Source organism: Saccostrea cucullata, unplaced genomic scaffold (genome assembly GCF_032062105.1).
Source record: "Saccostrea cucullata isolate Sc308-1 unplaced genomic scaffold, CSIRO_AGI_Scuc_v1 ctg190, whole genome shotgun sequence".
Lineage (NCBI taxonomy): Eukaryota > Metazoa > Mollusca > Bivalvia > Ostreida > Ostreidae > Saccostrea > Saccostrea cuccullata.
The window spans coordinates 456942-469844 of NW_026931523.1; the positions used below are offsets into that span (position 1 = coordinate 456942).

The 12903-nt window shown below is 34.0% G+C and overlaps 1 long non-coding RNA gene across 2 annotated transcripts in view; it reads left to right on the forward strand.

Annotated features, from left to right (window-relative positions):
- Nucleotides 1–12903, forward strand: part of LOC134232832 (uncharacterized) — a 29915-nt gene extending 17012 nt beyond the window's left edge. The window contains exon 4 of one of the 2 annotated variants that reach the window (XR_009984862.1): nt 12839–12903. This is a non-coding gene — a long non-coding RNA (uncharacterized LOC134232832). The remainder of the gene's footprint in view (nt 1–12838) is intronic. The other variant, XR_009984861.1, reaches the window with a different exon arrangement.

A 12903-nucleotide genomic window follows, 5' to 3' on the forward strand; every position in this document is an offset into this window, starting at 1 on the left:
TCCGGAAAAAAAAATCCGACTTCTTTTGTTTCGTATTTTAGTATTCAAATATCACTTCCGGTAGACATTTGCAATGAGATTTTGGCCACTTCGTTTGAAAATACAATCGAGGACATTACCTACGATGTTTACACGCTGATAAGCAATGGTTAGAGCAGAAATTTTGGCCAGAAATGTAAAGTATGTCTGTGATTAAAAAAAAAATTATCTTTATGTTAAAGAAAATTTGAAAATTCAAATTAAAAAAATACCTCCCTCATCTACTTTTCTGCCAATAAAATAATAAATAAAATGCCGCCCTCCCGCATCTGTTTTGGAAAAAAATTGGCCTGAGAACCAGAGAATTAAATTTAGATGGCCTAATTAATATGAACATTGTTTTGGTTTGTCAAAACATAAGTTTTCAGTTAATTCCGGCCCTCTTCCTTCATCACCCTAAAATTTCTTCAACAGACCTGGCAGCTAGATCTAGGGCTCAATTTTAAAATGTGGGTAAATCACATTCATATTTAAAGCACATGACATTCCAAGGATCACGTGCTAAAGAGAGTCAGGTATTCTCAATTTAAAACAATTTTACATACATGTACAAATTTATTATGATTATTTCATGAATTTTTACAATCTGCAATAAAAATACAAGTTTGAATATCATGTCAATTTTTTTTCTTTCCCTTTAAATAGCTCTTATTGTAACAATTTTGAAAAAAAAAACCATTCATTTGATTTTTCTGAGTATACATGCAAATCGTATATGCAAAGACATTACATATAATAAAGTAAGTACAATATGTATTTACATTGTATTTCAAATAGTTGTAATATATCATGTATAATGTGTTCAAGAAATATGTCAGTCTGCAAACATCTTGCTCAAATTTGTAAAATTAAAATATCCATGGCAAATTTAAACTTTAATATTTAGTTGAAGCCAAGGCCATTCCAAGTTTTTTTTCTGTTTAGTGTCCACCCATCTTTCAAAAACCTAGCTACCTATTCGTAAAAACACACAGGTACAAAAAAGATAATAAAACACATATTTTATAGTAATAAAAATCACATAACTCAAAAGATATGATTTCATTTCTCTGTTTTTCATAAAGAAAGTTATTTTCTTTAGCAAAATCAAGGCATTAAATACTAAAACTATTCTAATAATGAAATACATGTATTATACAAATATTCAGAGATATTGCTGGAAATCAAAAAATTTGACCTGAATAACCAAGTTTCGAACTCCTAATTCTGTTTGTTTTTTTTTTCTGACATGGGGTGTCAAAAACCAAGGCACACGCAGACACTAAACATAAAAAAAAAATTGGAATGGCCTAATCATTATTAATAAGTGTACTTTATCTTTCAACAAAACTATGTACATGAGCGTTATTCTAAAGTTCATAAAAAAATTGTCCTAGCAAATTCAAAAGGACAATGTAAAGCCCTCTTTCTTTCAGTTTCTATCACAAAATAGACTGTATATGATTTCTCTACATTTAATCAAGATGAGATAAAATCCATGCGTGGATATCATGACTTTGATTATTGTTATCCCATACGAGTCCAACAGCTACATGGTATAGGGCTGCCGCAGTCTGGATTTGAATTGAGGATTCTTCAAAATCTGTAATGAGGAGATTATACATTTTAAAGGAGTAGGACGAATATTCTTCAGAGTTTCATATCTATGATTTTATCAGATAGAAATCTGTTTTAACAGAAATAGCACAGAGACTATCATTTATGATAATTAGGTATAATTTTATTAAATGATTATAATAATGAATATAAATGCATTTTGAATCTACAAGTGGTTTCAAATCATTAGAAACAGCCTTGATTTATTAAACAGTTTCAAAAACCTGCAGCACATATCACACATTTCTCGACATCTCTCTCAAGATGAGTCATTCAATCATTCAACATAACTACATTTCAAAGCAAAATTGCAATAAAGCTAAACAACTTGATCTCCTTTAAATTTGAAATATCTAGATTAAAACTTACTTGAGGCATATACTGTTTATATTGACATGCAGTGTTGAAAGAGCACTCTTCTGAAAAAATATACAAGTACATGTAAGCATGTTTAATTAAAAAAAATTTGATAATTTCCTAACGAAATATCTTTGATATCTGAAGAACTATTTCACCAATGGACTTGAAAATTAATAGGCTTCGTCCTTTTATACTGCCACATAAGTATGTAAACGCTGATAAAGGTTAGTACAATGGTTCTCTGTCAATCTTGCCCACAAGGTAACGAACACACTAACACACTAACACACACACATACGCACGCCGTATCTCCTTGTCGAGATGCCCCATTTTGGGGTAGGATTCGACCGTCCAAATTTGATTCTATTTCCTGACAATTAGTAATCCTCTTCCGGGAACATTCAGGCCCTACGTCGCCGTGTCGCGACATTGCGTTATGCATGGGAATCTGAAAAATAATGTACATAACAGTTGTTGTAAATAGTATTAATTATCAGAAGAATTTTGTATATATTATTAGTTTTAACGTTTAATCATGTATTAATATGTGAAATTCTTGCATTTCAGGTTCTCCTTATTCGAAAGTCGTATTTGTAAATAAAGTTTATTTTCACTTCATAATCATTCATAGAAATTTTGTATTTATAAATAGAATATTCTCGATCCAGCTGAGATTTAATTTTATTAACCATGTCTTTTTTATGATTTTTTTCGTTTTCTTTTCTTTTCATGTTTTTTTTTTTAAATTCAAGTTTTCTTTCTTTTAATAATTTTTAAAAAATTCAAGTTAAGCTTCGTGAAAATTTGCAAAAAATACCATGACGTTTTCTTTTTCTTATAGACTTATTTTTTATTGATTCGTTTTTTTTTTCTTATTAGGTAATCTGGGCTTAATCAATTATTGTGTCAAGAAAGATCCCCAACTATACAACCTTAGATTCTTTAAATTCATATTTAATTCTTCGTCTTTGGGTTAAATTATTATGATTTTAAACTTTATCTTTGTGTTAAATTTTTTCTAGTTTGATTGTTTAATAATTCATCTTTGGCTTTAAATTTATTTTTTTCTTCAAAATTATGGCTCTTATTGAGAAGGCCTCCACGTGGCAAGAGCTGGGCAATGGTATCTTGGGGTTGCAGTGGGTGGTAGATTGTAATATATGCACTCTATGCATGTTTCATTGACTTTAGAAAAGCATTTGATACAGTAATACATGAAGGCATCAAAATTAAACTGCTAGAAATTGGTGTTGGATCTAAATTTTACAATGTAATTAAGAGTATGTACAATTGTAGTAGAACATGCATTAAGGTAAACAATCAGGTCACTGAGACTTTCCCTATCAAGTTAGGAGTTAAACAGGGAGACAATTTAAGTCCAAATTTATTCAAAATTTTTATAAATAATCTTCCAGAATACTTCAACAATATAACTGATGATAATATTCAGTTACACGATAAATTACTTCATTGTCTAATGTATGCAGATGATATAGTTTTATTGTCCAAGTCATCAAAAGGACTTCAACAAAAACTTAATTGTCTCGATAAGTTTTGTACTGACTGGTGCCTTGACGTAAATGATTCAAAAACCAAAGTATTAATCTTTAATAAAGCAGTCTCTAAAGTGAGAAATATGGTCATGTTAATGTAGTGATCTGAAGTTTGATTAATGCAGCTTCTGTAATAAATTTTTGACCTAAAGTGTAATAATAACACAAGGTATCTAACTCCGAATTACACGGAGCATTCCCCTCCCTGAAAATCGTGCTCCTTCACACTTTAAGAGGAAATGCACGGGTAAACTGTTTATACCTATTTCTTCTACAATAATTCATCTACACAACCATATATGGCATGCTTGTCTCTAACTATTTTCTTTTACCTCTGTAATCAGCGTTAAAACTATGCTTGTTGGGTGGAAAGTCAAACTCAACCATAGAATGGTATGTTATAGTCTTGGGCAAAGAGCAAATTCAAAAAATTTGTGGTTTTAAAAATTCAATTCCATTGTTTAAATATTGCAGTGAGTAAATAGAACTTGTTTATGCCTAATTTTTCCTGAAAACATTCAGATGTTTATCTGATGTAATTTTAGAAACAGATTTTTTATCCAATCAAAATCTCTGTGCGGGATCAGCACATACCGTTCCATGGTTGAGTTGACTTTTCCACTCAGCAAGCAGAGTTTTGTCTCTGTTTACAGAGATAAACAAAAAGAAACACATGGATGTATGTATGGTTGTGTAAAAATTTATCGTAGAAGACAATGGTATTAAAGAGTTTGACAGCTAGTGCATTTCGTCTGATTGAAGTGTATATAAATGAATGCGTTTCTGAGGGAGGGGGTACAAAGTGTAATTTGGAGTAAGATACCTTGTGTTATTACATGTATACTGTGGGTTAAAAATTAAGTACTGAAACAAGCCCCTTTGGGCAAAAAATATGAACAGAACATCTTGTAATTACTCAAATAGATCTAAATTGCTACAAATTAACATTTAATACACAAAAAGTTAATCCATAGACATACGACAGGTAAAACTTTACTGAAAAATATGTATATTAAATAAATATTTACTCAAACAAAATGATGCAGCCACAATATGACGTTAGTACCAATCGAACACTGACAAAACTCCTCCTCTACAACCAGCTGATGAAAACATTATTGTCCTCGGATTCGAGTAAATTCTGTTAACAAATTAAGGCAAAAGATGATTACAAAAGTATTTCATTCGGTTGAGAATAAAACACCTAATTTACCCTCAAAATAAACAAGAAACGGATGACACTCTGATTTGTTTACCTGTACTTCGATCGAAATTTTCCTGGTGGACAAGTTTTTATGACATCGTAAGTCGATAAACCATTCCGCTTTGTAAAACTATTTAACTTTCCCCCAAAAGCTTTGCGTAAACCAGAAACATGCTGAACTCAATGACACAACTCCACGTGTTAGGTACCCCGGAAGTGAGGTACCCTGCGAGTTACGTGACAAGCACTTTCAGACCCTGGTCCGAATTTTCTCAGCTTTTGAAATACTTCCGGGAAAGGGAGAAGTAATTTCAAATGGAATTTAAATAAAAATAATAAAGAGAGATATCTCTTTGCAATAAAGAGATATCTCTTTTTGCTTGATAGATATCTCTTGTAGACACTTTGAGAGATATCTCTTTCACTTGAAAGATATCTCTTATGATAAACTGAGAGATATCTCTTTAATTTAAGAGATATCTCTCAAAGTGAAAGAGATATCTCTCTAGGTGAAAGAGATATCTCTTTAGGTGAAAGAGACATCTCTTTATCGTTCAGAGATATCTCTTTTCACGAAAGAGATATCTCTCAAAGTAAAAGAGATATCTCTTTAAGTATAAGAGATATCTCTCTAACTTTAAGAGATATCTCTTTCTTATAGAGATATCTCTTAGAAATAAGAGATATCTTTTTAAGTTGGGAGATATCTCTATTTTTAAAGAGATATCTCTCTAAAATGAGAGATATCTCTGTAATTTGAAGATAAGATTTATTTTCCAAATAAATAGTAAAAGGGCTTGCCATAAATTTATTGGACTTTTTCAGAGAAAACAATTTTAAAAACTTTTATTTGCATACAAAGTGCTTATGGTTTAAAATTTGATGTTTATTAATAAGTGAAAAATATGAAGGTCTAGCTATATTGCATTGTTAAAATCTTCATAAAACTATTGTCACAACTAAATGAACAATTTTAGTAATCAGTCATTAAAAAAAATGAAATTAAATTGCAAAATACTTAAGAAATGTTTTTTTTTTATATTTTGACCAATCCTGATCAAATTTAAATAATCCCAAGGATGATTATCAAATTAAAAATACAGACATCATTTTTTGCCTTGTTAATGTATATTTGCTACTACTAAGAATTTCATTTGGTTGTCAAGGTCATTAACTTTTTAACCCACATTATATACAATTTTATTTCAACATTTTTTTGTCTTTAAGATCTATGAAACAAAATTATGATGAGGCATATTTCCTCATGTTAATTTGCACTACAGTGTATTAACCAGCACTGGTGAAGTTTAAACAGGATCTGATTTTAAAAGAGCTGTAAAAAAGTATGTGAGCCAATGCACAATATTTACGGATGAGTAATACCCTCACTCTGATGTGAATATACACTTAGTATCATGTTAATGTTGAACAAGTTCAATAATGGGCAGATGCAGGGAAATAGTAAGATTACAGAAATGAATTTAATCCTGCTATATTGCATGCCTCAGCAAAGAATGTGCTCAAGTTTCAATCATCTGCAATGACTAGTTGCTGAGAAAGCTGTTATAAAAATTTCTTTTGTATGATATGGACAGATACACAAACAGGAAGTTGACATTAGATGGCATGCCTCAGATAAGAATGTGCAAAAATTTCAAGCATATGAAATGAGTAGTTGCTGAAAAACTGACACCAAAAATTTGCTACTTACAAACACATGGACAGACAGACACACAGGGATAAAACAATATACCACCCTCTCCTTTGAAGCACATTGAAGGGGGGGATAATAACTACTGTAGAAGTTCGAGCTATACGGACCGTGGATATCGGCCTGAATAGCTCAGTGGTTAGAGCACCTGACAAGTAATTCAGGGGTCCCGGGTTCGATTCCTGGTCCAGCCATATGTTTTCTTCGTGCATTTCTCCTTTCCTACTTGTTGTGAGGTGTGTTGTATTTGTACTGTTTCATCGTGTCTATTATTAGTAACATTAAGTTTCTTGAACATTCCAGAATGGTCAATATGTTTGGTCATTTTTTCTAGAACATTCTTGAACTTTATTCATGTCCAGAACTTTCCAGGAATATCATGTACTTACAACTTCTAGAATATTCTAGATTTATATTACTGTATAAATATCCTGTCAATTAGATGCATAGATACACTCTTGTCGTACAAGCATCATTGAGGTATTAGTGGGATATAATTTCACTGGGACATTGTGTGCAGCAACGGACACTCTGATGTATGTATTTTTAGATTTTTGCTAAGTTTGTACTTAATGATTTGTATATTACTGTAAATAAATTATTGTTAAGTTTAAACTGTGTGATTGATCTTTGCTGGCATTTAGGGTTATTCTGACCCCATAACAGAATTGGGGGCTCGTCCGGGATCAAGAATTTTGTTAATTAAATTGTCAAATTTGACTATAAGCCAGCAAAAATCAACATGGTATTTTCGGTCACAATCTTTCTTAGTTCGCTAAGTATTCAGGTTTTTGATATGTTAAAAAAGGATGTCTGATCGCATTAGGTTTGCATTTTGGGTTAGATGTTAAATCCTCTCAGAAAAAGCAAGACATTAGAATTAAGGTTGCAAACAAACTAGTAGAAGAAAACATCTTTGAAAGATACGATCTTCCAGAATATACAGTTAGATCAGAGTTAGGCTCTTATAAAATGGCAGACTATCAGTTTCAATTAGAGTTAGAGAAAATGCGATTTGAAAGAGAAGAGCGAGAAAGAGATAGAGAAAGAGAAGAACGAGAGCGTGAACGAAAATTTGAATTAGACAAATTAGAAAGACAAGAGCGAGAAAGAGAGCGTGAAATGAACTTTGAATTAGAGAAATTAAGATTACAGCACCAACCAGAACCGTCATTTGTCAAGAATGAATTTGACGCAGCAAAAAAATATTAGGTTAGTTCCAAAATTTCAAGAAAAATCTGTCGACAAGTATTTTCCCCAATTCGAAAAAGTCGCAGAGAATCTTAAATGGCCACGAAATGTTTGGTCAACGATGTTACAAAGTGTACTGATTGGCAAAGCAGCTGAGGTATACTCTGCACTAGGGGTAGTTGAGAGTTCAGACTATGAGAAGGTAAAAGCAGCAATATTAAAAGCATATGAATTAGTACCTGAAGCGTATAGACAAAAGTTCAGAAAGTATAGAAAGTTTGATAATCAAACATTTGTTGAATTTTCACGAGAGAAAGAAGATTTATTCGATCACTGGTTTAGATCTAAGAAACTTGATAAAACTTTTGCTAATTTGCGCCAAGTCATCCTGGTAGAAGAGTTTAAGGAATGTGTTTCTCAAGATTTGAAAACACATTTAGAAGATAAGAATGTGGAAACTCTTGAAGAGGCAGCTGTCATATCTGATACTTATGCTCTGTCTCATAAAAAGAATTTTGTATCAAGATCTCAGACTAGCAGTAATTCTACAAATTCAGACACATATAAAAAGAGTGTTTCAGGGTCTCAGTCTTTCACAAGTTCCCAGTCTCCATCCCAAGGTGGTTCTATGTCCGGTCCAGGACGTTTTGAAGGATCTTCTGGAATAGGGTCGCTTCCTACTTGTAGTTATTGTAAGAAAAAGGGTCATCTGATCAGTAATTGCTTCAAACTTAAGAGAAAAAATGACTTTGATAAAACTCAGCAACATGCTTGTGCGGCAGTTAAAGGTGATAGAGAAGCCCTAATTTCGATTTGTTCTGACACTCCTGATGTCCAGGGTTCACAGTCCAGTTCTATTGATTCTATGGAGGATTATAAGCCCTTTATGTCTCAGGGATTTGTTTCACTCGGTGACTCTAGCGAAATAAAACCTGTCCGGATTTTGAGAGATACTGGTGCTGCACAGACGTTATTGTTAGAGGGCGTGCTTCCTTTGTCTGAGCAGACTTCTACTGGTGGGTCAGTTTTATTACAGGGTGTGGAGCAAGGCGTCATTGATGTTCCCTTGCATAGAATTAGTTTGAAGTCAGATTTAGTTACTAGACCTGTTATCGTAGGTGTTCGACCTACTCTTCCTGTTCCAGGCATTTCTTTGTTGCTAGGCAACGATTTAGCTGGTGGAAAAGTTGTACCAGATCCTATAGTTTGTGAGAAAATCACCCCAGATGTCATGTGCGATGATGAAGATGATGACATTTATCCAGCCTGTGCTGTTACTAGAGCGATGGCCAGAAGACGAGAAATGGAGGCAGACCATACTCAAGCCTTTGACGAGACGAATTCCTCTGTTGAAATTGATTTGAATGACACTTTCTTATCTGACCTTGATGGCACTCAAACAAACATGGAACCACACAATATCAAGAAGTAGGTGGCAAAGGAACCTTTATCAAAATTTAGTGGTAATGAAGATGAGTCAAATCTACCAGAAAGCCAAGGCAAGGACATCCTCAGCCGAGAACGTTTACTCTCTGAACAACATAAAGACCCAGATATCATTCAACTTAGTAACAGGGCACTTCCACCAGAAGAGGCTACTAAAGTTGGAGAATGCTTCTATATGAAAGATGGCATCCTTATGCAAAATGGCGACCACCTGACGCTTCCCCAGATGAAGTGTGGCGTGTTGTTCACCAGATAGTGGTCCCAGCTGGTCATTTAGGTATCAATAAGACTTATAATAGGATTTTGAGTCATTTTTATTGGCCTAAGCTAAGAAAGGATGTTTCGAAGTTTTGCAATTCATGCCATGTCTGTCAGATGGTAGGTAAACCAAATCAGAAGATACCATCCGCCCCTCTCCAACCAATTCCAGCTTTTGAAGAACCGTTTAGTCGAGTGTTGGTGGATTGTGTAGGACCTTGCCTAGGACCAGATCCGGGAACCAGTATTTACTAACCATTATGTGTACATCCACTCGATTCCCTGAAGCCATACCTCTTAGGAATATAAAGGCAAAGAGCATAGTTAAAGCCCTAACCAAGTTCTTCAGTTTTGTAGGAGCACCAAAGGCAATTCAGTCGGATCAAAGCTCAAATTTTATGTCCGGGTTGTTCCAGTAAGTCATGCATGAGTTGGGTATAAGGCAATATATATCAACTGCTTATCATCCTGAGTCCCAGGGAGCGCTAGAACGTTTTCATCAAACCCTAAAAACAATGCTGAAGACCTATTGTTACCAGTATGAAAAAGACTGGGATGAAGGGGTTCATCTTGTACTATTTGCTGCACGAGAAGCAGTCCAGGAGTCTCTTGGGTTTAGTCCTTTTGACTTGGTGTTTGGTCATACGGTTAGGAGTCCTTTGAAATTGTTGAAGGAAAAGTGGCTGACTGAGACTAGTGATCTTAATCTTTTAGATTATGTGTCTGATTTCAAAGAGAAACTTTACAATGCTTGTAAATTAGCACAAGAAAATTTGAAGAGTTCTCAGATGAAAATGAAAATGTGGTATGACAAATATGCCAGAAGTAGGGTGTTTAAGCCAGGTGATAAGGTTCTTGTTTTTTTACCTATTCCTGGTCATCCTTTACAGGCCAGATTTTATGGCCCTTTTGAAATTGAAAACAAGATTAGTGATGTAAACTATGTAGTTAAGACACCAGGTCGACGTAAAGAGAAACGGGTTTGTCACATTAACATGTTAAAAGAGTATTTTGAAAGGTGTGACCGAAATTCTGTAAAACCAGTTTCCACTTTAGCCAATGCTAAGACTGTTCAAAATTGTATAGAAAGTGATACGAGTGTAGAAATGAATAAGAAAGATTGTAATCAGAGTGTCCGCTTGAAAAACTCAGAAATTTTGGCTGATTTTGATGCCAAACTTGGACATTTGAACATTCATCAAAAAGAACAATTTAAAAACTTGATGAATGAGTATCATCAAATCTTCTCGGATGTTCCAAAGAAAACTAATGCAGCTTGTCATGATGTCAAAGTTGGCGACGCTCTGCCTATCAAACAACATCCGTACCGTCTCAATCAAATAAAATTGCAGTACCTAAGAAGGGAAGTGCAGTACATGTTGGACAATGACATTGTTGAACCTAGTAAAAGTAATTGGAGTTCACCATGTATTCTTGTACCAAAACAGGACGGTACCTACCGATTATGTACAGACTTTAAAAAGGTGAATTCTGTTACCAAAACTGATTCATATCCAATACCTAGAATCGATGACTGTATTGACAAAATTGGAAACGCGAAGTTCGTCAGTAAATTTGACCTGTTGAAAGGATACTGGCAAGTGCCGTTAACAGAAAGAGCAAAAGAAATATCTGCTTTTGCTACACCAGATGGACTTTACCAGTATAAAGTAATGCCTTTTGGCATGAAAAACGCACCGGCTACATTCCAAAAGATGATTCACTCCCTTCTTCAAGACCTTGAGGGATGTGAGGCCTACATTGATGATGTCATCATATACAGCGACACATGGGACGAACATCTTCGAATCATGCGTGCTTTATTTGACATTTTTTGCTAAAGCAAACTTAACTGTGAACCTTGAGAAGAGTGAATTTTGTCATTCATATGTAGAGTATTTAGGTCATAAAGTAGGTCAAGGTTATGTTACACCCATTATGGCTAAAGTGGAAGCTATTGCAAAGTTCCCGATTCCTACAAACAAGAAAGAGTTAATGAGGTTTTTGGTCATGGCTGGGTTTTACAGAATATTTTGTCCAAATTTTTCCTCAGTTGTAAGTCCACTTACAAATCTTTTACAAAAGAGGGTTAATTTTGAGTGGACAAAGGACTGTGAAAAATACTTTCATAAAATCAAATCTGTCCTTATGAGCAACCCAGTTTTGTCAGCTCCAGATTTTTCTAAGCAGTTCAAGCTTACTGTTGATGCTAGTGATGTTGGAATCGGGGCAGCTTTGTTTCAAGAACATAGTGATAAGGTAGATAGAGTTGTTTCTTATTTTTCAAAGAAACTTACAAAATGTCAACAAAAGTATTCCACCATTGAAAAGGAATGCCTTGCTTTGTTGTTAGCCTTACAGCATTTTGATGTTTATCTAAATGTTACTTTGCATCCAATTCTTGTATATACGGATCACAACTTCCTGACATTTTTGCATAAATTGTCAAATAAGAATCAAAGACTGGCTAGATGGAGTTTGTTGTTACAAGACTACAACATAACAATTAAGCATATTAAAGGCAAAGACAATGTTATTGCAGATGCCTTGTCCAGAGTATCATGAACATATATGATTTTGTATTAATGTACATATATTTCATTTTAACAAGATAAGTTTTCATTGACATTCAAACTTTTTAAGGGGGGAGGTGTTGTGAGGTGTGTTGTATTTGTACTGTTTCATCGTGTCTATTATTAGTAACATTAGGTTTCTTGAACATTCCAGAGTGGTCAATATGTTTGGTCATTTTTTCTAGAACATTCTTGAACTTTATTCATGTCCAGAACTTTCCAGGAATATCATGTACTTACAACTTCTAGAATATTCTAGATTTATATTACTGTATAAATATCCTGTCAATTCGATGCATAGATACACTCTTGTCGTACAAGCATCATTGAGGTATTAGTGGTATATAATTTCACTGGGACATTGTGTGCAGCAACGGACACTCTGATGTATGTATTTTTAGATTTTTGCTAAGTTTGTACTTAATGATTTGTATATTACTGTAAATAAATTATTGTTAAGTTTAAACTGTGTGATTGATCTTTGCTGGCATTTAGGGTTATTCTGACCCATAACATACTACATTTGATGGCCAGTGAGGGGGGGGGGGCTTTGTTCAGGTTACAGTGTTTGTGTCAATTAATAATTCCTGGCAGGGCCCTAGAACTTGTGTCCTTGAGGTTGAAGACTATTTAAGGAGGGAGGAATATAGAAGTTCGAGCTATACGGACCGTGGATATCAGCCTGGATAGCTCAGTGGTTAGAGCACCTGAGTCCTGACTAGTAATGCAGGGGTCACGGGTTCGATTCCCGGTCCAGCCATATGTTTTCTTCATGCATTTCTCCTTTCCTACTACACTACATTCACATTTATTTATTTTATAATACTTTCAGCCTCATAGAATGTTACATGAATTTTCAAATAATTTATAACTTGGTTTAATTTTGCATATTTTAATCTTTTTGCAGGTTATTGAACAATCTCTGAAAACTGTCAAGTAAAGAGTCAGAGCAATTGTAGATACATGCACAGA